General features: G+C 46.1%; 1 non-coding gene across 1 annotated transcript; it reads right to left on the bottom strand.

The window, feature by feature from the left end:
* Positions 1-2,692: 2,692 nt before the first annotated feature.
* Positions 2,693-2,764, bottom strand: TRNAH-GUG (transfer RNA histidin (anticodon GUG)). Its single transcript has one exon. It is a non-coding gene; the product is annotated as a tRNA-His (tRNA).
* Between the last annotated feature and the right edge of the window lie 21,208 nt (positions 2,765-23,972).

Here is a 23,972-nt window from a genome sequence, read left to right as displayed (position 1 = left end):
GACCACATTCTAAAACTATGTGCAAATTGTTCCTTCCATAAACTGTCACTTCCTTGGCCCTTTATTTTTAATGACTGTTATACTCTCTCTCTTTCCTCCACAGTATAAAAAAGCCTAGCACACCTCATGATTGGACTAAGAAATTCCTGTCATTTAGTTGGAAATGATTTTCCCATTATCCCCAAAAACTCCTCACTGTGTCTAAGAACGCTTTTTTTCATAGGACAATACAGATCAGATTGACTTGAAAGGTCCTTTCACGCGACTACAGAATGCCTCTCATTCCACTAAAAGATACACCAGTGCCTACAATAGCCTAGGACTAGACTATGAGTCCCAATGTAGAAAGACCACAAGTCCACAGATATGCCTGTTTATTTAAACATCTGTATTATCATCAGCGTGTGACTGTAAAGGCGGGACCTCGCGCTCTCTGTAACGCGCTCCATTGGCAACATCAGTTAAATGTTGTTGGTTCAATCCCTCGCGGATGTTGTTTTTATTCCCATTTGTAACTGGGAAATACTGTTGCTGCAATACATATGTCTTAATCAAGCTAGTGGTTATTGACGTAAATGGCAGTGTTATAATGTTTCATGTACTGCAAATGTCACCACATAATGCGCTCTTAATTAGATTTGGTTGAAATACATTACAGTCACCCGATGAAAAAGTGTGCAAAGAGCATTAAAGAAACAAAAGGTTCATAACAGTAACAGGACATATCGAATTGTTTCAGTCCTCCACAGAGATTGCCAATGTATTAATGGAAATTCTAAAATATCTGCCCAACTGCCGTGACATTGCCTCCCCGCAATGCCGTGACTCGGATTCGAACCGAGGTTGCTGCGGCCACAATGCAGAGTACTAACCACTATACGATCACGGCGAGCTACTTGGGCTGCTACAATGTGACGTTCCACCTCTATCATAAGCTGTACTCCATCTGTGATGTCATGACTCATGTTTGAATTAAAGGTTGGTTGTGATGTTATCCATGAGAATAAGTGGACACCTGATCCCCAGTCACTTATTTAAGATCTCAATAATCAAGTCAGAATCCAAATGAAAGTCATCAAAGTGGAGCCAATTAGAAATAATATAGTTACACAAACCTGGCAATGGTGCGGCAGCCAGGGGCGATAATGGCCCGCCAGCCTGAGAGCAGGAAAGTGTGAGAGCAGTGATGGTCTTGTGAGAGTTTACAGCTGTTATTGACCCTGTCCCCTTCCATTGCAGAGTTTTCTCCCTATAAGAAGTGCAGAGGCTCCCTCCGGGGTGCTAATAGTACATTTATTTTTTTGCGCAGGAGAAGTGCTCTTCACCAATTGCACGTGCCAAATCACCCGAAGGCCACCACCATAAAATTCAGGCATTCATGTTCATGCGTCCTCCATGTTATGTCCTTATAAAGGGATGCATGTTCATGATGACTCCATGTCACACCTGCATACAAGGATGCATGTTCATGCCACCTCGTTCTCTTGGCTTCATACGGGGATCATATCTCCTCCCTGTCTCACCCTCATGCAGGGATGCATGACCAATGCTCCTTCCCTTCTCGCCTGCATACATGGATGCACGTTCACGCCTCCTCCTTCTCTCGGCTTCATACGGGGATCATATCTCCTCAATGTCTCACCCTCACTTCCAACATGTGTAACTTCTTGTTCTCTTTGACGTCTGGGGCATGGGTGGCTACTGCACAGCTCTAGATGTCGCCCACCTGCAAGGTGCTAAGGAAAGCACTTTTCCACATTGGACGTGCTATATTAACCCCCTCTCCCCAAATACAATAAAAATAAAGAAATATATGTGCTTCCATAATGTCTACCTTCTAATGTTTCATATGTGTAAGCACATTGTCCTCCTCCTGACCACATTCTAAAACTATGTGCAAATTGTTCCTTCCATAAACTGTCACTTCCTTGGCCCTTTATTTATAATGACTGTTATACTCTCTCTCTTTCCGCCACAGTATAAAAAAGCCTAGAACACCTCATGATTGGACTAAGAAATTCCTGTCATTTAGTTGGAAATGATTTTCCCATTATCCCCAAAAACTCCTCACTGTGTCTAAGAACGCTTTTTTTCACAGGACAATACAGATCAGATTGACTTGAAAGGTCCTTTCACGCGACTACAGAATGCCTCTCATTCCACTAAAAGATACGCCAGTGCCTACATTAGCCTAGGACTAGACTATGAGTCCCAATGTAGAAAGACCACAAGTCCACAGATATGCCTGTTTATTTAAACATCTGTATTATCATCAGCGTGTGACTGTAAAGGCGGGACCTCGCGCTCTCTGTAACGCGCTCCATTGGCAACATCAGTTAAATGTCGTTGGTTCAATCCCTCGCGGATGTTGTTTTTATTCCCATTTGTAACTGGGAAATACTGTCGCTGCAATACATATGTCTTAATCAAGCTAGTGGTTATTGACGTAAATGGCAGTGTTATAATGTTTCATGTACTGCAAATGTCACCACATAATGCGCTCTTAATTAGATTTGGTTGAAATACATTACAGTCACCCGATGAAAAAGTGTGCAAAGAGCATTAAAGAAACAAAAGGTTCATAACAGTAACAGGACATATCGAATTGTTTCAGTCCTCCACAGAGATTGCCAATGTATTAATGGAAATTCTAAAATATCTGCCCAACTGCCGTGACATTGCCTCACCGCAATGCCGTGACTCGGATTCGAACCGAGGTTGCTGCGGCCACAACGCAGAGTACTAACCACTATACGATCACAGCGAGCTACTTGGGCTGCTACAATGTGTCGTTCCACCTCTATCATAAGCTGTACTCCATCTGTGATGTCATGACTCATGTTTGAATTAAAGGTTGGTTGTGATGTTATCCATGAGAATAAGTGGACACCTGATCCCCAGTCACTTATTTAAGATCTCAATAATCAAGTCAGAATCCAAATGAAAGTCATCAAAGTGGAGCCAATTAGAAATAATATAGCTACACAAACCTGGCAATGGTGCGGCAGCCAGGGGCGATAATGGCCCGCCAGCCTGAGAGCAGGAAAGTGTGAGAGCAGTGATGGTCTTGTGAGAGTTTACAGCTGTTATTGACCCTGTCCCCTTCCATTGCAGAGTTTTCTCCCTATAAGAAGTGCAGAGGCTCCCTCCGGGGTGCTAATAGTACATTTATTTTTTTGCGCAGGAGAAGTGCTCTTCACCAATTGCACGTGCCAAATCACCCGAAGGCCACCACCATAAAATTCAGGCATTCATGTTCATGCGTCCTCCATGTTATGTCCTTATAAAGGGATGCATGTTCATGATGACTCCATGTCACACCTGCATACAAGGATGCATGTTCATGCCACCTCGTTCTCTTGGCTTCATACAGGGATTTTATCTCCTCCCTGTCTCACCCTCGTGCAGGGATGCATGACCAATGCTCCTTCCCTTCTCGCCCGCATACATGGATGCACGTTCATGTCTCCTCGTTCTCTCGGCTTCATACTGGGATTTTATCTCCTCCCTGTCTCACCCTCAGGAAGGGATGCATGACCAATGCTCCTTCCCGTCTCGCCCGCATACATGGATGCACGTTCACGCCTCCTCCTTCTCTTGGCTTCATACGGGGATCATATCTCCTCCCTGTCTCACCCTCATGCAGGGATGCATGACCAATGCTCCTTCCTGTCTCGCCCGCATACATGGATGCATGTTCACGCCTCCTCCTTCTCTCGGCTTCATATGTCTCACCCTCATGCAGGGATGCATGACCAATGCTCCTTCCCTTCTCGCCTGCATACATGGATGCACGTTCACGCCTCCTCCTTCTCTCGGCTTCATACGGGGATCATATCTCCTCCCTGTCTCACCCTCATGCAGGGATGCATGACCAACGCTCCTTCCTGTCTCGCCCGCATACATGGATGCACGTTCACGCCTCCTCCTTCTCTCGGCTTCATACGGGGATCATATCTCCTCCCTGTCTCACCCTCATGCAGGGATGCATGACCAATGCTCCTTCCCTTCTCGCCTGCATACATGGATGCACGTTCACGCCTCCTCCTTCTCTCGGCTTCATACGGGGATCATATCTCCTCAATGTCTCACCCTCACTTCCAACATGTGTAACTTCTTGTTCTCTTTGACGTCTGGGGCATGGGTGGCTACTGCACAGCTCTAGATGTCGCCCACCTGCAAGGTGCTAAGGAAAGCACTTTTCCACATTGGACGTGCTATATTAACCCCCTCTCCCCAAATACAATAAAAATAAAGAAATATATGTGCTTCCATAATGTCTACCTTCTAATGTTTCATATGTGTAAGCACATTGTCCTCCTCCTGACCACATTCTAAAACTATGTGCAAATTGTTCGTTCCATAAACTGTCACTTCCTTGGCCCTTTATTTATAATGACTGTTATACTCTCTCTCTTTCCGCCACAGTATAAAAAAGCCTAGAACACCTCATGATTGGACTAAGAAATTCCTGTCATTTAGTTGGAAATGATTTTCCCATTATCCCCAAAAACTCCTCACTGTGTCTAAGAACGCTTTTTTTCACAGGACAATACAGATCAGATTGACTTGAAAGGTCCTTTCACGCGACTACAGAATGCCTCTCATTCCACTAAAAGATACGCCAGTGCCTACATTAGCCTAGGACTAGACTATGAGTCCCAATGTAGAAAGACCACAAGTCCACAGATATGCCTGTTTATTTAAACATCTGTATTATCATCAGCGTGTGACTGTAAAGGCGGGACCTCGCGCTCTCTGTAACGCGCTCCATTGGCAACATCAGTTAAATGTCGTTGGTTCAATCCCTCGCGGATGTTGTTTTTATTCCCATTTGTAACTGGGAAATACTGTCGCTGCAATACATATGTCTTAATCAAGCTAGTGGTTATTGACGTAAATGGCAGTGTTATAATGTTTCATGTACTGCAAATGTCACCACATAATGCGCTCTTAATTAGATTTGGTTGAAATACATTACAGTCACCCGATGAAAAAGTGTGCAAAGAGCATTAAAGAAACAAAAGGTTCATAACAGTAACAGGACATATCGAATTGTTTCAGTCCTCCACAGAGATTGCCAATGTATTAATGGAAATTCTAAAATATCTGCCCAACTGCCGTGACATTGCCTCACCGCAATGCCGTGACTCTGATTCAAAGCGAGGTTGCTGCAGCCACAACGCAGAGTACTAACCACTATACGATCACGGCGAACTACTTGGGCTGCTACAATGTGACGTTCCACCTCTATCATAAGCTGTACTCCATCTGTGATGTCATGACTCATGTTTGAATTAAAGGTTGGTTGTGATGTTATCCATGAGAATAAGTGGACACCTGATCCCCAGTCACTTATTTAAGATCTCAATAATCAAGTCAGAATCCAAATGAAAGTCATCAAAGTGGAGCCAATTAGAAATAATATAGTTACACAAACCTGGCAATGGTGCGGCAGCCAGGGGCGATAATGGCCCGCCAGCCTGAGAGCAGGAAAGTGTGAGAGCAGTGATGGTCTTGTGAGAGTTTACAGCTGTTATTGACCCTGTCCCCTTCCATTGCAGAGTTTTCTCCCTATAAGAAGTGCAGAGGCTCCCTCCGGGGTGCTAATAGTACATTTATTTTTTTGCGCAGGAGAAGTGCTCTTCACCAATTGCACGTGCCAAATCACCCGAAGGCCACCACCATAAAATTCAGGCATTCATGTTCATGCGTCCTCCATGTTATGTCCTTATAAAGGGATGCATGTTCATGATGACTCCATGTCACACCTGCATACAAGGATGCATGTTCATGCCACCTCGTTCTCTTGGCTTCATACAGGGATTTTATCTCCTCCCTGTCTCACCCTCGTGCAGGGATGCATGACCAATGCTCCTTCCCTTCTCGCCCGCATACATGGATGCACGTTCATGTCTCCTCGTTCTCTCGGCTTCATACTGGGATTTTATCTCCTCCCTGTCTCACCCTCAGGAAGGGATGCATGACCAATGCTCCTTCCCGTCTCGCCCGCATACATGGATGCACGTTCACGCCTCCTCCTTCTCTTGGCTTCATACGGGGATCATATCTCCTCCCTGTCTCACCCTCATGCAGGGATGCATGACCAATGCTCCTTCCTGTCTCGCCCGCATACATGGATGCATGTTCACGCCTCCTCCTTCTCTCGGCTTCATATGTCTCACCCTCATGCAGGGATGCATGACCAATGCTCCTTCCCTTCTCGCCTGCATACATGGATGCACGTTCACGCCTCCTCCTTCTCTCGGCTTCATACGGGGATCATATCTCCTCCCTGTCTCACCCTCATGCAGGGATGCATGACCAACGCTCCTTCCTGTCTCGCCCGCATACATGGATGCACGTTCACGCCTCCTCCTTCTCTCGGCTTCATACGGGGATCATATCTCCTCCCTGTCTCACCCTCATGCAGGGATGCATGACCAATGCTCCTTCCCTTCTCGCCTGCATACATGGATGCACGTTCACGCCTCCTCCTTCTCTCGGCTTCATACGGGGATCATATCTCCTCAATGTCTCACCCTCACTTCCAACATGTGTAACTTCTTGTTCTCTTTGACGTCTGGGGCATGGGTGGCTACTGCACAGCTCTAGATGTCGCCCACCTGCAAGGTGCTATGGAAAGCACTTTTCCACATTGGACGTGCTATATTAACCCCCTCTCCCCAAATACAATAAAAATAAAGAAATATATGTGCTTCCATAATGTCTACCTTCTAATGTTTCATATGTGTAAGCACATTGTCCTCCTCCTGACCACATTCTAAAACTATGTGCAAATTGTTCCTTCCATAAACTGTCACTTCCTTGGCCCTTTATTTATAATGACTGTTATACTCTCTCTCTTTCCGCCACAGTATAAAAAAGCCTAGCACACCTCATGATTGGACTAAGAAATTCCTGTCATTTAGTTGGAAATGATTTTCCCATTATCCCCAAAAACTCCTCACTGTGTCTAAGAACGCTTTTTTTCACAGGACAATACAGATCAGATTGACTTGAAAGGTCCTTTCACGCGACTACAGAATGCCTCTCATTCCACTAAAAGATACGCCAGTGCCTACATTAGCCTAGGACGAGACTATGAGTCCCAATGTAGAAAGACCACAAGTCCACAGATATGCCTGTTTATTTAAACATCTGTATTATCATCAGCGTGTGACTGTAAAGGCGGGACCTCGCGCTCTCTGTAAAGCGCTCCATTGGCAACATCAGTTAAATGTCGTTGGTTCAATCCCTCGCGGATGTTGTTTTTATTCCCATTTGTAACTGGGAAATACTGTCGCTGCAATACATATGTCTTAATCAAGCTAGTGGTTATTGACGTAAATGGCAGTGTTATAATGTTTCATGTACTGCAAATGTCACCAGATAATGCGCTCTTAATTAGATTTGGTTGAAATACATTACAGTCACCCGATGAAAAAGTGTGCAAAGAGCATTAAAGAAACAAAAGGTTCATAACAGTAACAGGACATATCGAATTGTTTCAGTCCTCCACAGAGATTGCCAATGTATTAATGGAAATTCTAAAATATTTGCCCAACTGCCGTGACATTGCCTCACCGCAATGCCGTGATTCGGATTCGAACCGAGGTTGCTGCGGCCACAACGCAGAGTACTAACCACTATACGATCACAGCGAGCTACTTGGGCTGCTACAATGTGACGTTCCACCTCTATCATAAGCTGTACTCCATCTGTGATGTCATGACTCATGTTTGAATTAAAGGTTGGTTGTGAAGTTATCCATGAGAATAAGTGGACACCTGATCCCCAGTCACTTATTTAAGATCTCAATAATCAAGTCAGAATCCAAATGAAAGTCATCAAAGTGGAGCCAATTAGAAATAATATAGTTACACAAACCTGGCAATGGTGCGGCAGCCAGGGCCGATAATGGCCCGCCAGCCTGAGAGCAGGAAAGTGTGAGAGCAGTGATGGTCTTGTGAGAGTTTACAGCTGTTATTGACCCTGTCCCCTTCCATTGCAGAGTTTTCTCCCTATAAGAAGTGCAGAGGCTCCCTCCGGGGTGCTAATAGTACATTTATTTTTTTGCGCAGGAGAAGTGCTCTTCACCAATTGCACGTGCCAAATCACCCGAAGGCCACCACCATAAAATTCAGGCATTCATGTTCATGCGTCCTCCATGTTATGTCCTTATAAAGGGATGCATGTTCATGATGACTCCATGTCACACCTGCATACAAGGATGCATGTTCATGCCACCTCGTTCTCTTGTCTTCATACAGGGATTTTATCTCCTCCCTGTCTCACCCTCATGCAGGGATGCATGACCAATGCTCCTTCCCTTCTCGCCCGCATACATGGATGCACGTTCATGTCTCCTCGTTCTCTCGGCTTCATACTGGGATTTTATCTCTTCCCTGTCTCACCCTCAGGAAGGGATGCATGACCAATGCTCCTTCCCGTCTCGCCCGCATACATGGATGCACGTTCACGCCTCCTCCTTCTCTCGGCTTCATACGGGGATCATATCTCCTCCCTGTCTCACCCTCATGCAGGGATGCATGACCAATGCTCCTTCCTGTCTCGCCCGCATACATGGATGCACGTTCACGCCTCCTCCTTCTCTCGGCTTCATACGGGGATCATATCTCCTCCCTGTCTCACCCTCATGCAGGGATGCATGACCAATGCTCCTTCCCTTCTCGCCTGCATACATGGATGCACGTTCACGCCTCCTCCTTCTCTCGCCTTCATACGGGGATCATATCTCCTCCCTGTCTCACCCTCATGCAGGGATGCATGACCAACGCTCCTTCCTGTCTCGCCCGCATACATGGATGCACGTTCACGCCTCCTCCTTCTCTCGGCTTCATACGGGGATCATATCTCCTCCCTGTCTCACCCTCATGCAGGGATGCATGACCAATGCTCCTTCCCTTCTCGCCTGCATACATGGATGCACGTTCACGCCTCCTCCTTTTCTCTGCTTCATACGGGGATCATATCTCCTCAATGTCTCACCCTCACTTCCAACATGTGTAACTTCTTGTTCTCTTTGACGTCTGGGGCATGGGTGGCTACTGCACAGCTCTAGATGTCGCCCACCTGCAAGGTGCTATGGAAAGCACTTTTCCACATTGGACGTGCTATATTAACCCCCTCTCCCCAAATACAATAAAAATAAAGAAATATATGTGCTTCCATAATTTCTACCTTCTAATGTTTCATATGTGTAAGCACATTGTCCTCCTCCTGACCACATTCTAAAACTATGTGCAAATTGTTCCTTCCATAAACTGTCACTTCCTTGGCCCTTTATTTTTAATGACTGTTATACTCTCTCTCTTTCCTCCACAGTATAAAAAAGCCTAGCACACCTCATGATTGGACTAAGAAATTCCTGTCATTTAGTTGGAAATGATTTTCCCATTATCCCCAAAAACTCCTCACTGTGTCTAAGAACGCTTTTTTTCATAGGACAATACAGATCAGATTGACTTGAAAGGTCCTTTCACGCGACTACAGAATGCCTCTCATTCCACTAAAAGATACACCAGTGCCTACAATAGCCTAGGACTAGACTATGAGTCCCAATGTAGAAAGACCACAAGTCCACAGATATGCCTGTTTATTTAAACATCTGTATTATCATCAGCGTGTGACTGTAAAGGCGGGACCTCGCGCTCTCTGTAACGCGCTCCATTGGCAACATCAGTTAAATGTTGTTGGTTCAATCCCTCGCGGATGTTGTTTTTATTCCCATTTGTAACTGGGAAATACTGTCGCTGCAATACATATGTCTTAATCAAGCTAGTGGTTATTGACGTAAATGGCAGTGTTATAATGTTTCATGTACTGCAAATGTCACCACATAATGCGCTCTTAATTAGATTTGGTTGAAATACATTACAGTCACCCGATGAAAAAGTGTGCAAAGAGCATTAAAGAAACAAAAGGTTCATAACAGTAACAGGACATATCGAATTGTTTCAGTCCTCCACAGAGATTGCCAATGTATTAATGGAAATTCTAAAATATCTGCCTAACTGCCGTGACATTGCCTCCCCGCAATGCCGTGACTCGGATTCGAACCGAGGTTGCTGCGGCCACAATGCAGAGTACTAACCACTATACGATCACGGCGAGCTACTTGGGCTGCTACAATGTGACGTTCCACCTCTATCATAAGCTGTACTCCATCTGTGATGTCATGACTCATGTTTGAATTAAAGGTTGGTTGTGATGTTATCCATGAGAATAAGTGGACACCTGATCCCCAGTCACTTATTTAAGATCTCAATAATCAAGTCAGAATCCAAATGAAAGTCATCAAAGTGGAGCCAATTCGAAATAATATAGTTACACAAACCTGGCAATGGTGCGGCAGCCAGGGGCGATAATGGCCCGCCAGCCTGAGAGCAGGAAAGTGTGAGAGCAGTGATGGTCTTGTGAGAGTTTACAGCTGTTATTGACCCTGTCCCCTTCCATTGCAGAGTTTTCTCCCTATAAGAAGTGCAGAGGCTCCCTCCGGGGTGCTAATAGTACATTTATTTTTTTGCGCAGGAGAAGTGCTCTTCACCAATTGCACGTGCCAAATCACCCGAAGGCCACCACCATAAAATTCAGGCATTCATGTTCATGCGTCCTCCATGTTATGTCCTTATAAAGGGATGCATGTTCATGATGACTCCATGTCACACCTGCATACAAGGATGCATGTTCATGCCACCTCGTTCTCTTGGCTTCATACAGGGATTTTATCTCCTCCCTGTCTCACCCTCGTGCAGGGATGCATGACCAATGCTCCTTCCCTTCTCGCCCGCATACATGGATGCACGTTCATGTCTCCTCGTTCTCTCGGCTTCATACTGGGATTTTATCTCCTCCCTGTCTCACCCTCAGGAAGGGATGCATGACCAATGCTCCTTCCCGTCTCGCCCGCATACATGGATGCACGTTCACGCCTCCTCCTTCTCTTGGCTTCATACGGGGATCATATCTCCTCCCTGTCTCACCCTCATGCAGGGATGCATGACCAATGCTCCTTCCTGTCTCGCCCGCATACATGGATGCATGTTCACGCCTCCTCCTTCTCTCGGCTTCATATGTCTCACCCTCATGCAGGGATGCATGACCAATGCTCCTTCCCTTCTCGCCTGCATACATGGATGCACGTTCACGCCTCCTCCTTCTCTCGGCTTCATACGGGGATCATATCTCCTCCCTGTCTCACCCTCATGCAGGGATGCATGACCAACGCTCCTTCCTGTCTCGCCCGCATACATGGATGCACGTTCACGCCTCCTCCTTCTCTCGGCTTCATACGGGGATCATATCTCCTCCCTGTCTCACCCTCATGCAGGGATGCATGACCAATGCTCCTTCCCTTCTCGCCTGCATACATGGATGCACGTTCACGCCTCCTCCTTCTCTCGGCTTCATACGGGGATCATATCTCCTCAATGTCTCACCCTCACTTCCAACATGTGTAACTTCTTGTTCTCTTTGACGTCTGGGGCATGGGTGGCTACTGCACAGCTCTAGATGTCGCCCACCTGCAAGGTGCTAAGGAAAGCACTTTTCCACATTGGACGTGCTATATTAACCCCCTCTCCCCAAATACAATAAAAATAAAGAAATATATGTGCTTCCATAATGTCTACCTTCTAATGTTTCATATGTGTAAGCACATTGTCCTCCTCCTGACCACATTCTAAAACTATGTGCAAATTGTTCCTTCCATAAACTGTCACTTCCTTGGCCCTTTATTTATAATGACTGTTATACTCTCTCTCTTTCCGCCACAGTATAAAAAAGCCTAGAACACCTCATGATTGGACTAAGAAATTCCTGTCATTTAGTTGGAAATGATTTTCCCATTATCCCCAAAAACTCCTCACTGTGTCTAAGAACGCTTTTTTTCACAGGACAATACAGATCAGATTGACTTGAAAGGTCCTTTCACGCGACTACAGAATGCCTCTCATTCCACTAAAAGATACGCCAGTGCCTACATTAGCCTAGGACTAGACTATGAGTCCCAATGTAGAAAGACCACAAGTCCACAGATATGCCTGTTTATTTAAACATCTGTATTATCATCAGCGTGTGACTGTAAAGGCGGGACCTCGCGCTCTCTGTAACGCGCTCCATTGGCAACATCAGTTAAATGTCGTTGGTTCAATCCCTCGCGGATGTTGTTTTTATTCCCATTTGTAACTGGGAAATACTGTCGCTGCAATACATATGTCTTAATCAAGCTAGTGGTTATTGACGTAAATGGCAGTGTTATAATGTTTCATGTACTGCAAATGTCACCACATAATGCGCTCTTAATTAGATTTGGTTGAAATACATTACAGTCACCCGATGAAAAAGTGTGCAAAGAGCATTAAAGAAACAAAAGGTTCATAACAGTAACAGGACATATCGAATTGTTTCAGTACTCCACAGAGATTGCCAATGTATTAATGGAAATTCTAAAATATCTGCCCAACTGCCGTGACATTGCCTCACCGCAATGCCGTGACTCTGATTCGAAGCGAGGTTGCTGCAGCCACAACGCAGAGTACTAACCACTATACGATCACGGCGAACTACTTGGGCTGCTACAATGTGACGTTCCACCTCTATCATAAGCTGTACTCCATCTGTGATGTCATGACTCATGTTTGAATTAAAGGTTGGTTGTGATGTTATCCATGAGAATAAGTGGACACCTGATCCCCAGTCACTTATTTAAGATCTCAATAATCAAGTCAGAATCCAAATGAAAGTCATCAAAGTGGAGCCAATTAGAAATAATATAGTTACACAAACCTGGCAATGGTGCGGCAGCCAGGGGCGATAATGGCCCGCCAGCCTGAGAGCAGGAAAGTGTGAGAGCAGTGATGGTCTTGTGAGAGTTTACAGCTGTTATTGACCCTGTCCCCTTCCATTGCAGAGTTTTCTCCCTATAAGAAGTGCAGAGGCTCCCTCCGGGGTGCTAATAGTACATTTATTTTTTTGCGCAGGAGAAGTGCTCTTCACCAATTGCACGTGCCAAATCACCCGAAGGCCACCACCATAAAATTCAGGCATTCATGTTCATGCGTCCTCCATGTTATGTCCTTATAAAGGGATGCATGTTCATGATGACTCCATGTCACACCTGCATACAAGGATGCATGTTCATGCCACCTCGTTCTCTTGTCTTCATACAGGGATTTTATCTCCTCCCTGTCTCACCCTCATGCAGGGATGCATGACCAATGCTCCTTCCCTTCTCGCCCGCATACATGGATGCACGTTCATGTCTCCTCGTTCTCTCGGCTTCATACTGGGATTTTATCTCTTCCCTGTCTCACCCTCAGGAAGGGATGCATGACCAATGCTCCTTCCCGTCTCGCCCGCATACATGGATGCACGTTCACGCCTCCTCCTTCTCTCGGCTTCATACGGGGATCATATCTCCTCCCTGTCTCACCCTCATGCAGGGATGCATGACCAATGCTCCTTCCTGTCTCGCCCGCATACATGGATGCACGTTCACGCCTCCTCCTTCTCTCGGCTTCATACGGGGATCATATCTCCTCCCTGTCTCACCCTCATGCAGGGATGCATGACCAATGCTCCTTCCCTTCTCGCCTGCATACATGGATGCACGTTCACGCCTCCTCCTTCTCTCGCCTTCATACGGGGATCATATCTCCTCCCTGTCTCACCCTCATGCAGGGATGCATGACCAACGCTCCTTCCTGTCTCGCCCGCATACATGGATGCACGTTCACGCCTCCTCCTTCTCTCGGCTTCATACGGGGATCATATCTCCTCCCTGTCTCACCCTCATGCAGGGATGCATGACCAATGCTCCTTCCCTTCTCGCCTGCATACATGGATGCACGTTCACGCCTCCTCCTTTTCTCTGCTTCATACGGGGATCATATCTCCTCAATGTCTCACCCTCACTTCCAACATGTGTAACTTCTTGTTCTCTTTGACGTCTGGGGCATGGGTGGCTACTGCACAGCTCTAGATGTCGCCCACCTGCAAGGTGCTATGGAAAGCACTTTTCCACATTGGACGTGCTATATTAACCCCCTCTCCCCAAATACAATAAAAATAAAGAAATATATGTGCTTCCATAATTTCTACCTTCTAATGTTTCATATGTGTAAGCACATTGTCCTCCTCCTGACCACATTCTAAAACTATGTGCAAATTGTTCCTTCCATAAACTGTCACTTCCTTGGCCCTTTATTTTTAATGACTGTTATACTCTCTCTCTTTCCTCCACAGTATAAAAAAGCCTAGCACACCTCATGATTGGACTAAGAAATTCCTGTCATTTAGTTGGAAATGATTTTCCCATTATCCCCAAAAACTCCTCACTGTGTCTAAGAATGCTTTTTTTCATAGGACAATACAGATCAGATTGACTTGAAAGGTCCTTTCACGCGACTACAGAATGCCTCTCATTCCACTAAAAGATACACCAGTGCCTACAATAGCCTAGGACTAGACTATGAGTCCCAATGTAGAAAGACCACAAGTCCACAGATATGCCTGTTTATTTAAACATCTGTATTATCATCAGCGTGTGACTGTAAAGGCGGGACCTCGCGCTCTCTGTAACGCGCTCCATTGGCAACATCAGTTAAATGTTGTTGGTTCAATCCCTCGCGGATGTTGTTTTTATTCCCATTTGTAACTGGGAAATACTGTCGCTGCAATACATATGTCTTAATCAAGCTAGTGGTTATTGACGTAAATGGCAGTGTTATAATGTTTCATGTACTGCAAATGTCACCACATAATGCGCTCTTAATTAGATTTGGTTGAAATACATTACAGTCACCCGATGAAAAAGTGTGCAAAGAGCATTAAAGAAACAAAAGGTTCATAACAGTAACAGGACATATCGAATTGTTTCAGTCCTCCACAGAGATTGCCAATGTATTAATGGAAATTCTAAAATATCTGCCCAACTGCCGTGACATTGCCTCCCCGCAATGCCGTGACTCGGATTCGAACCGAGGTTGCTGCGGCCACAATGCAGAGTACTAACCACTATACGATCACGGCGAGCTACTTGGGCTGCTACAATGTGACGTTCCACCTCTATCATAAGCTGTACTCCATCTGTGATGTCATGACTCATGTTTGAATTAAAGGTTGGTTGTGATGTTATCCATGAGAATAAGTGGACACCTGATCCCCAGTCACTTATTTAAGATCTCAATAATCAAGTCAGAATCCAAATGAAAGTCATCAAAGTGGAGCCAATTAGAAATAATATAGTTACACAAACCTGGCAATGGTGCGGCAGCCAGGGGCGATAATGGCCCGCCAGCCTGAGAGCAGGAAAGTGTGAGAGCAGTGATGGTCTTGTGAGAGTTTACAGCTGTTATTGACCCTGTCCCCTTCCATTGCAGAGTTTTCTCCCTATAAGAAGTGCAGAGGCTCCCTCCGGGGTGCTAATAGTACATTTATTTTTTTGCGCAGGAGAAGTGCTCTTCACCAATTGCACGTGCCAAATCACCCGAAGGCCACCACCATAAAATTCAGGCATTCATGTTCATGCGTCCTCCATGTTATGTCCTTATAAAGGGATGCATGTTCATGATGACTCCATGTCACACCTGCATACAAGGATGCATGTTCATGCCACCTCGTTCTCTTGGCTTCATACAGGGATTTTATCTCCTCCCTGTCTCACCCTCGTGCAGGGATGCATGACCAATGCTCCTTCCCTTCTCGCCCGCATACATGGATGCACGTTCATGTCTCCTCGTTCTCTCGGCTTCATACTGGGATTTTATCTCCTCCCTGTCTCACCCTCAGGAAGGGATGCATGACCAATGCTCCTTCCCGTCTCGCCCGCATACATGGATGCACGTTCACGCCTCCTCCTTCTCTTGGCTTCATACGGGGATCATATCTCCTCCCTGTCTCACCCTCATGCAGGGATGCATGACCAATGCTCCTTCCTGTCTCGCCCGCATACATGGATGCATGTTCACGCCTCCTCCTTCTCTCGGCTTCATATGTCTCACCCTCATGCAGGGATGCATGACCAATGCTCCTTCCCTTCTCGCCTGCATACATGGATGCACGTTCACGCCTCCTCCTTCTCTCGGCTTCATACGGGGATCATATCTCCTCCCTGTCTCACCCTCATGCAGGGATGCATGACCAACGCTCCTTCCTGTCTCGCCCGCATACATGGATGCACGTTCACGCCTCCTCCTTCTCTCGGCTTCATACGGGGATCATATCTCCTCCCTGTCTCACCCTCATGCAGGGATGCATGACCAATGCTCCTTCCCTTCTCGCCTGCATACATGGATGCACGTTCACGCCTCCTCCTTCTCTCGGCTTCATACTGGGATCATATCTCCTCAATGTCTCACCCTCACTTCCAACATGTGTAACTTCTTGTTCTCTTTGACGTCTGGGGCATGGGTGGCTACTGCACAGCTCTAGATGTCGCCCACCTGCAAGGTGCTATGGAAAGCACTTTTCCACATTGGACGTGCTATATTAACCCCCTCTCCCCAAATACAATAAAAATAAAGAAATATATGTGCTTCCATAATGTCTACCTTCTAATGTTTCATATGTGTAAGCACATTGTCCTCCTCCTGACCACATTCTAAAACTATGTGCAAATTGTTCCTTCCATAAACTGTCACTTCCTTGGCCCTTTATTTATAATGACTGTTATACTCTCTCTCTTTCCGCCACAGTATAAAAAAGCCTAGCACACCTCATGATTGGACTAAGAAATTCCTGTCATTTAGTTGGAAATGATTTTCCCATTATCCCCAAAAACTCCTCACTGTGTCTAAGAACGCTTTTTTTCACAGGACAATACAGATCAGATTGACTTGAAAGGTCCTTTCACGCGACTACAGAATGCCTCTCATTCCACTAAAAGATACGCCAGTGCCTACATTAGCCTAGGACGAGACTATGAGTCCCAATGTAGAAAGACCACAAGTCCACAGATATGCCTGTTTATTTAAACATCTGTATTATCATCAGCGTGTGACTGTAAAGGCGGGACCTCGCGCTCTCTGTAAAGCGCTCCATTGGCAACATCAGTTAAATGTCGTTGGTTCAATCCCTCGCGGATGTTGTTTTTATTCCCATTTGTAACTGGGAAATACTGTCGCTGCAATACATATGTCTTAATCAAGCTAGTGGTTATTGACGTAAATGGCAGTGTTATAATGTTTCATGTACTGCAAATGTCACCAGATAATGCGCTCTTAATTAGATTTGGTTGAAATACATTACAGTCACCCGATGAAAAAGTGTGCAAAGAGCATTAAAGAAACAAAAGGTTCATAACAGTAACAGGACATATCGAATTGTTTCAGTCCTCCACAGAGATTGCCAATGTATTAATGGAAATTCTAAAATATTTGCCCAACTGCCGTGACATTGCCTCACCGCAATGCCGTGACTCGGATTCGAACGGAGGTTGCTGCGGCCACAACGCAGAGTACTAACCACTATACGATCACAGCGAGCTACTTGGGCTGCTACAATGTGACGTTCCACCTCTATCATAAGCTGTACTCCATCTGTGATGTCATGACTCATGTTTGAATTAAAGGTTGGTTGTGAAGTTATCCATGAGAATAAGTGGACACCTGATCCCCAGTCACTTATTTAAGATCTAAATAATCAAGTCAGAATCCAAATGAAAGTCATCAAAGTGGAGCCAATTAGAAATAATATAGTTACACAAACCTGGCAATGGTGCGGCAGCCAGGGCCGATAATGGCCCGCCAGCCTGAGAGCAGGAAAGTGTGAGAGCAGTGATGGTCTTGTGAGAGTTTACAGCTGTTATTGACCCTGTCCCCTTCCATTGCAGAGTTTTCTCCCTATAAGAAGTGCAGAGGCTCCCTCCGGGGTGCTAATAGTACATTTATTTTTTTGCGCAGGAGAAGTGCTCTTCACCAATTGCACGTGCCAAATCACCCGAAGGCCACCACAATAAAATTCAGGCATTCATGTTCATGCGTCCTCCATGTTATGTCCTTATAAAGGGATGCATGTTCATGATGACTCCATGTCACACCTGCATACAAGGATGCATGTTCATGCCACCTCGTTCTCTTGTCTTCATACAGGGATTTTATCTCCTCCCTGTCTCACCCTCATGCAGGGATGCATGACCAATGCTCCTTCCCTTCTCGCCCGCATACATGGATGCACGTTCATGTCTCCTCGTTCTCTCGGCTTCATACTGGGATTTTATCTCCTCCCTGTCTCACCCTCAGGAAGGGATGCATGACCAATGCTCCTTCCCGTCTCGCCCACATACATGGATGCACGTTCACGCCTCCTCCTTCTCTCGGCTTCATACGGGGATCATATCTCCTCCCTGTCTCACCCTCATGCAGGGATGCATGACCAATGCTCCTTCCTGTCTCGCCCGCATACATGGATGCACGTTCACGCCTCCTCCTTCTCTCGGCTTCATACGGGGATCATATCTCCTCCCTGTCTCACCCTCATGCAGGGATGCATGACCAATGCTCCTTCCCTTCTCGCCTGCATACATGGATGCACGTTCACGCCTCCTCCTTCTCTCGGCTTCATACGGGGATCATATCTCCTCCCTGTCTCACCCTCATGCAGGGATGCATGACCAACGCTCCTTCCTGTCTCGCCCGCATACATGGATGCACGTTCACGCCTCCTCCTTCTCTCGGCTTCATACGGGGATCATATCTCCTCCCTGTCTCACCCTCATGCAGGGATGCATGACCAATGCTCCTTCCCTTCTCGCCTGCATACATGGATGCACGTTCACGCCTCCTCCTTCTCTCGGCTTCATACGGGGATCATATCTCCTCAATGTCTCACCCTCACTTCCAACATGTGTAACTTCTTGTTCTCTTTGACGTCTGGGGCATGGGTGGCTACTGCACAGCTCTAGATGTCGCCCACCTGCAAGGTGCTATGGAAAGCACTTTTCCACATTGGACGTGCTATATTAATCCCCTCTCCCCAAATACAATAAAAATAAAGAAATATATGTGCTTCCATAATGTCTACCTTCTAATGTTTCATATGTGTAAGCACATTGTCCTCCTCCTGACCACATTCTAAAACTATGTGCAAATTGTTCCTTCCATAAACTGTCACTTCCTTGGCCCTTTATTTATAATGACTGTTATACTCTCTCTCTTTCCGCCACAGTATAAAAAAGCCTAGCACACCTCATGATTGGACTAAGAAATTCCTGTCATTTAGTTGGAAATGATTTTCCCATTATCCCCAAAAACTCCTCACTGTGTCTAAGAACGCTTTTTTTCACAGGACAATACAGATCAGATTGACTTGAAAGGTCCTTTCACGCGACTACAGAATGCCTCTCATTCCACTAAAAGATACGCCAGTGCCTACATTAGCCTAGGACTAGACTATGAGTCCCAATGTAGAAAGACCACAAGTCCACAGATATGCCTGTTTATTTAAACATCTGTATTATCATCAGCGTGTGACTGTAAAGGCGGGACCTCGCGCTCTCTGTAAAGCGCTCCATTGGCAACATCAGTTAAATGTCTTTGGTTCAATCCCTCGCGGATGTTGTTTTTATTCCCATTTGTAACTGGGAAATACTGTCGCTGCAATACATATGTCTTAATCAAGCTAGTGGTTATTGACGTAAATGGCAGTGTTATAATGTTTCATGTACTGCAAATGTCACCAGATAATGCGCTCTTAATTAGACTTGGTTGAAATACATTACAGTCACCCGATGAAAAAGTGTGCAAAGAGCATTAAAGAAACAAAAGGTTCATAACAGTAACAGGACATATCGAATTGTTTCAGTCCTCCACAGAGATTGCCAATGTATTAATGGAAATTCTAAAATATCTGCCCAACTGCCGTGACATTGCCTCACCGCAATGCCGTGACTCAGATTCGAACCGAGGTTGCTGCGGCCACAACGCAGAGTACTAACCACTATACGATCACGGCGAGCTACTTGGGCTGCTACGATGTGACGTTCCACCTCTATCATAAGCTGTACTCCATCTGTGATGTCATGACTCATGTTTGAATTAAAGGTTGGTTGTGATGTTATCCATGAGAATAAGTGGACACCTGATCCCCAGTCACTTATTTAAGATCTCAATAATCAAGTCAGAATCCAAATGAAAGTCATCAAAGTGGAGCCAATTCGAAATAATATAGTTACACAAACCTGGCAATGGTGCGGCAGCCAGGGCCGATAATGGCCCGCCAGCCTGAGAGCAGGAAAGTGTGAGAGCAGTGATGGTCTTGTGAGAGTTTACAGCTGTTATTGACCCTGTCCCCTTCCATTGCAGAGTTTTCTCCCTATAAGAAGTGCAGAGGCTCCCTCTGGGGTGCTAATAGTACATTTATTTTTTTGCGCAGGAGAAGTGCTCTTCACCAATTGCACGTGCCAAATCACCCGAAGGCCACCACCATAAAATTCAGGCATTCATGTTCATGCGTCCTCCATGTTATGTCCTTATAAAGGGATGCATGTTCATGATGACTCCATGTCACACCTGCATACAAGGATGCATGTTCATGCCACCTCGTTCTCTTGTCTTCATACAGGGATTTTATCTCCTCCCTGTCTCACCCTCATGCAGGGATGCATGACCAATGCTCCTTCCCTTCTTGCCCGCATACATGGATGCACGTTCATGTCTCCTCGTTCTCTCGGCTTCATACTGGGATTTTATCTCTTCCCTGTCTCACCCTCAGGAAGGGATGCATGACCAATGCTCCTTCCCGTCTCGCCCGCATACATGGATGCACGTTCACGCCTCCTCCTTCTCTCGGCTTCATACGGGGATCATATCTCCTCCCTGTCTCACCCTCATGCAGGGATGCATGACCAATGCTCCTTCCTGTCTCGCCCGCATACATGGATGCACGTTCACGCCTCCTCCTTCTCTCGGCTTCATACGGGGATCATATCTCCTCCCTGTCTCACCCTCATGCAGGGATGCATGACCAATGCTCCTTCCCTTCTCGCCTGCATACATGGATGCACGTTCACGCCTCCTCCTTCTCTCGCCTTCATACGGGGATCATATCTCCTCCCTGTCTCACCCTCATGCAGGGATGCATGACCAACGCTCCTTCCTGTCTCGCCCGCATACATGGATGCACGTTCACGCCTCCTCCTTCTCTCGGCTTCATACGGGGATCATATCTCCTCCCTGTCTCACCCTCATGCAGGGATGCATGACCAATGCTCCTTCCCTTCTCGCCTGCATACATGGATGCACGTTCACGCCTCCTCCTTTTCTCTGCTTCATACGGGGATCATATCTCCTCAATGTCTCACCCTCACTTCCAACATGTGTAACTTCTTGTTCTCTTTGACGTCTGGGGCATGGGTGGCTACTGCACAGCTCTAGATGTCGCCCACCTGCAAGGTGCTATGGAAAGCACTTTTCCACATTGGACGTGCTATATTAACCCCCTCTCCCCAAATACAATAAAAATAAAGAAATATATGTGCTTCCATAATTTCTACCTTCTAATGTTTCATATGTGTAAGCACATTGTCCTCCTCCTGACCACATTCTAAAACTATGTGCAAATTGTTCCTTCCATAAACTGTCACTTCCTTGGCCCTTTATTTATAATGACTGTTATACTCTCTCTCTTTCCTCCACAGTATAAAAAAGCCTAGCACACCTCATGATTGGACTAAGAAATTCCTGTCATTTAGTTGGAAATGATTTTCCCATTATCCCCAAAAACTCCTCACTGTGTCTAAGAACGCTTTTTTTCATAGGACAATACAGATCAGATTGACTTGAAAGGTCCTTTCACGCGACTACAGAATGCCTCTCATTCCACTAAAAGATACACCAGTGCCTACAATAGCCTAGGACTAGACTATGAGTCCCAATGTAGAAAGACCACAAGTCCACAGATATGCCTGTTTATTTAAACATCTGTATTATCAACAGCGTGTGACTGTAAAGGCGGGACCTCGCGCTCTCTGTAACGCGCTCCATTGGCAACATCAGTTAAATGTTGTTGGTTCAATCCCTCGCGGATGTTGTTTTTATTCCCATTTGTAACTGGGAAATACTGTTGCTGCAATACATATGTCTTAATCAAGCTAGTGGTTATTGACGTAAATGGCAGTGTTATAATGTTTCATGTACTGCAAATGTCACCACATAATGCGCTCTTAATTAGATTTGGTTGAAATACATTACAGTCACCCGATGAAAAAGTGTGCAAAGAGCATTAAAGAAACAAAAGGTTCATAACAGTAACAGGACATATCGAATTGTTTCAGTCCTCCACAGAGATTGCCAATGTATTAATGGAAATTCTAAAATATCCGCAATGCCCTGACTCGGATTCGAACCGAGGTTGCTGCGGCCACCACGCAGAGTACTAACCACTATACGATCACGGCGAGCTACTTGGGCTGCTACAATGTGACGTTCCACCTCTATCATAAACTGTACTCCATCTGTGATGTCATGACTCATGTTTGAATTAAAGGTTGGTTGTGATGTTATCCATGAGAATAAGTGGACACCTGATCCCCAGTCACTTATTTAAGATCTCAATAATCAAGTCAGAATCCAAATGAAAGTCATCAAAGTGGAGCCAATTAGAAATAATATAGTTACACAAACCTGGCAATGGTGCGGCAGCCAGGGCCGATAATGGCCCGCCAGCCTGAGAGCAGGAAAGTGTGAGAGCAGTGATGGTCTTGTGAGAGTTTACAGCTGTTATTGACCCTGTCCCCTTCCATTGCAGAGTTTTCTCCCTATAAGAAGTGCAGAGGCTCCCTCCGGGGTGCTAATAGTAAATTTATTTTTTTTGCGCAGGAGAAGTGCTCTTCACCAATTGCACGTGCCAAATCACCCGAAGGCCACCACCATAAAATTCAGGCATTCATGTTCATGCGTCCTCCATGTTATGTCCTTATAAAGGGATGCATGTTCATGATGACTCCATGTCACACCTGCATACAAGGATGCATGTTCATGCCACCTCGTTCTCTTGGCTTCATACAGGGATTTTATCTCCTCCCTGTCTCACCCTCGTGCAGGGATGCATGACCAATGCTCCTTCCCTTCTCGCCCGCATACATGGATGCACGTTCATGTCTCCTCGTTCTCTCGGCTTCATACTGGGATTTTATCTCCTCCCTGTCTCACCCTCAGGAAGGGATGCATGACCAATGCTCCTTCCCGTCTCGCCCGCATACATGGATGCACGTTCACGCCTCCTCCTTCTCTTGGCTTCATACGGGGATCATATCTCCTCCCTGTCTCACCCTCATGCAGGGATGCATGACCAATGCTCCTTCCTGTCTCGCCCGCATACATGGATGCATGTTCACGCCTCCTCCTTCTCTCGGCTTCATACGGGGATCATATCTCCTCCCTGTCTCACCCTCATGCAGGGATGCATGACCAATGCTCCTTCCCTTCTCGCCTGCATACATGGATGCACGTTCACGCCTCCTCCTTCTCTCGGCTTCATACGGGGATCATATCTCCTCCCTGTCTCACCCTCATGCAGGGATGCATGACCAACGCTCCTTCCTGTCTCGCCCGCATACATGGATGCACGTTCACGCCTCCTCCTTCTCTCGGCTTCATACGGGGATCATATCTCCTCCCTGTCTCACCCTCATGCAGGGATGCATGACCAATGCTCCTTCCCTTCTCGCCTGCATACATGGATGCACGTTCACGCCTCCTCCTTCTCTCGGCTTCATACGGGGATCATATCTCCTCAATGTCTCACCCTCACTTCCAACATGTGTAACTTCTTGTTCTCTTTGACGTCTGGGGCATGGGTGGCTACTGCACAGCTCTAGATGTCGCCCACCTGCAAGGTGCTATGGAAAGCACTTTTCCACATTGGACGTGCTATATTAACCCCCTCTCCCCAAATACAATAAAAATAAAGAAATATATGTGCTTCCATAATGTCTACCTTCTAATGTTTCA

This window comes from Ambystoma mexicanum (assembly GCF_040938575.1).
Source record: "Ambystoma mexicanum isolate Mex_15411 chromosome 12 unlocalized genomic scaffold, UKY_AmexF1_1 Mex_chr12_unloc.1, whole genome shotgun sequence".
Lineage (NCBI taxonomy): Eukaryota > Metazoa > Chordata > Amphibia > Caudata > Ambystomatidae > Ambystoma > Ambystoma mexicanum.
This window is presented reverse-complemented; position numbering and strand designations above follow the sequence as displayed.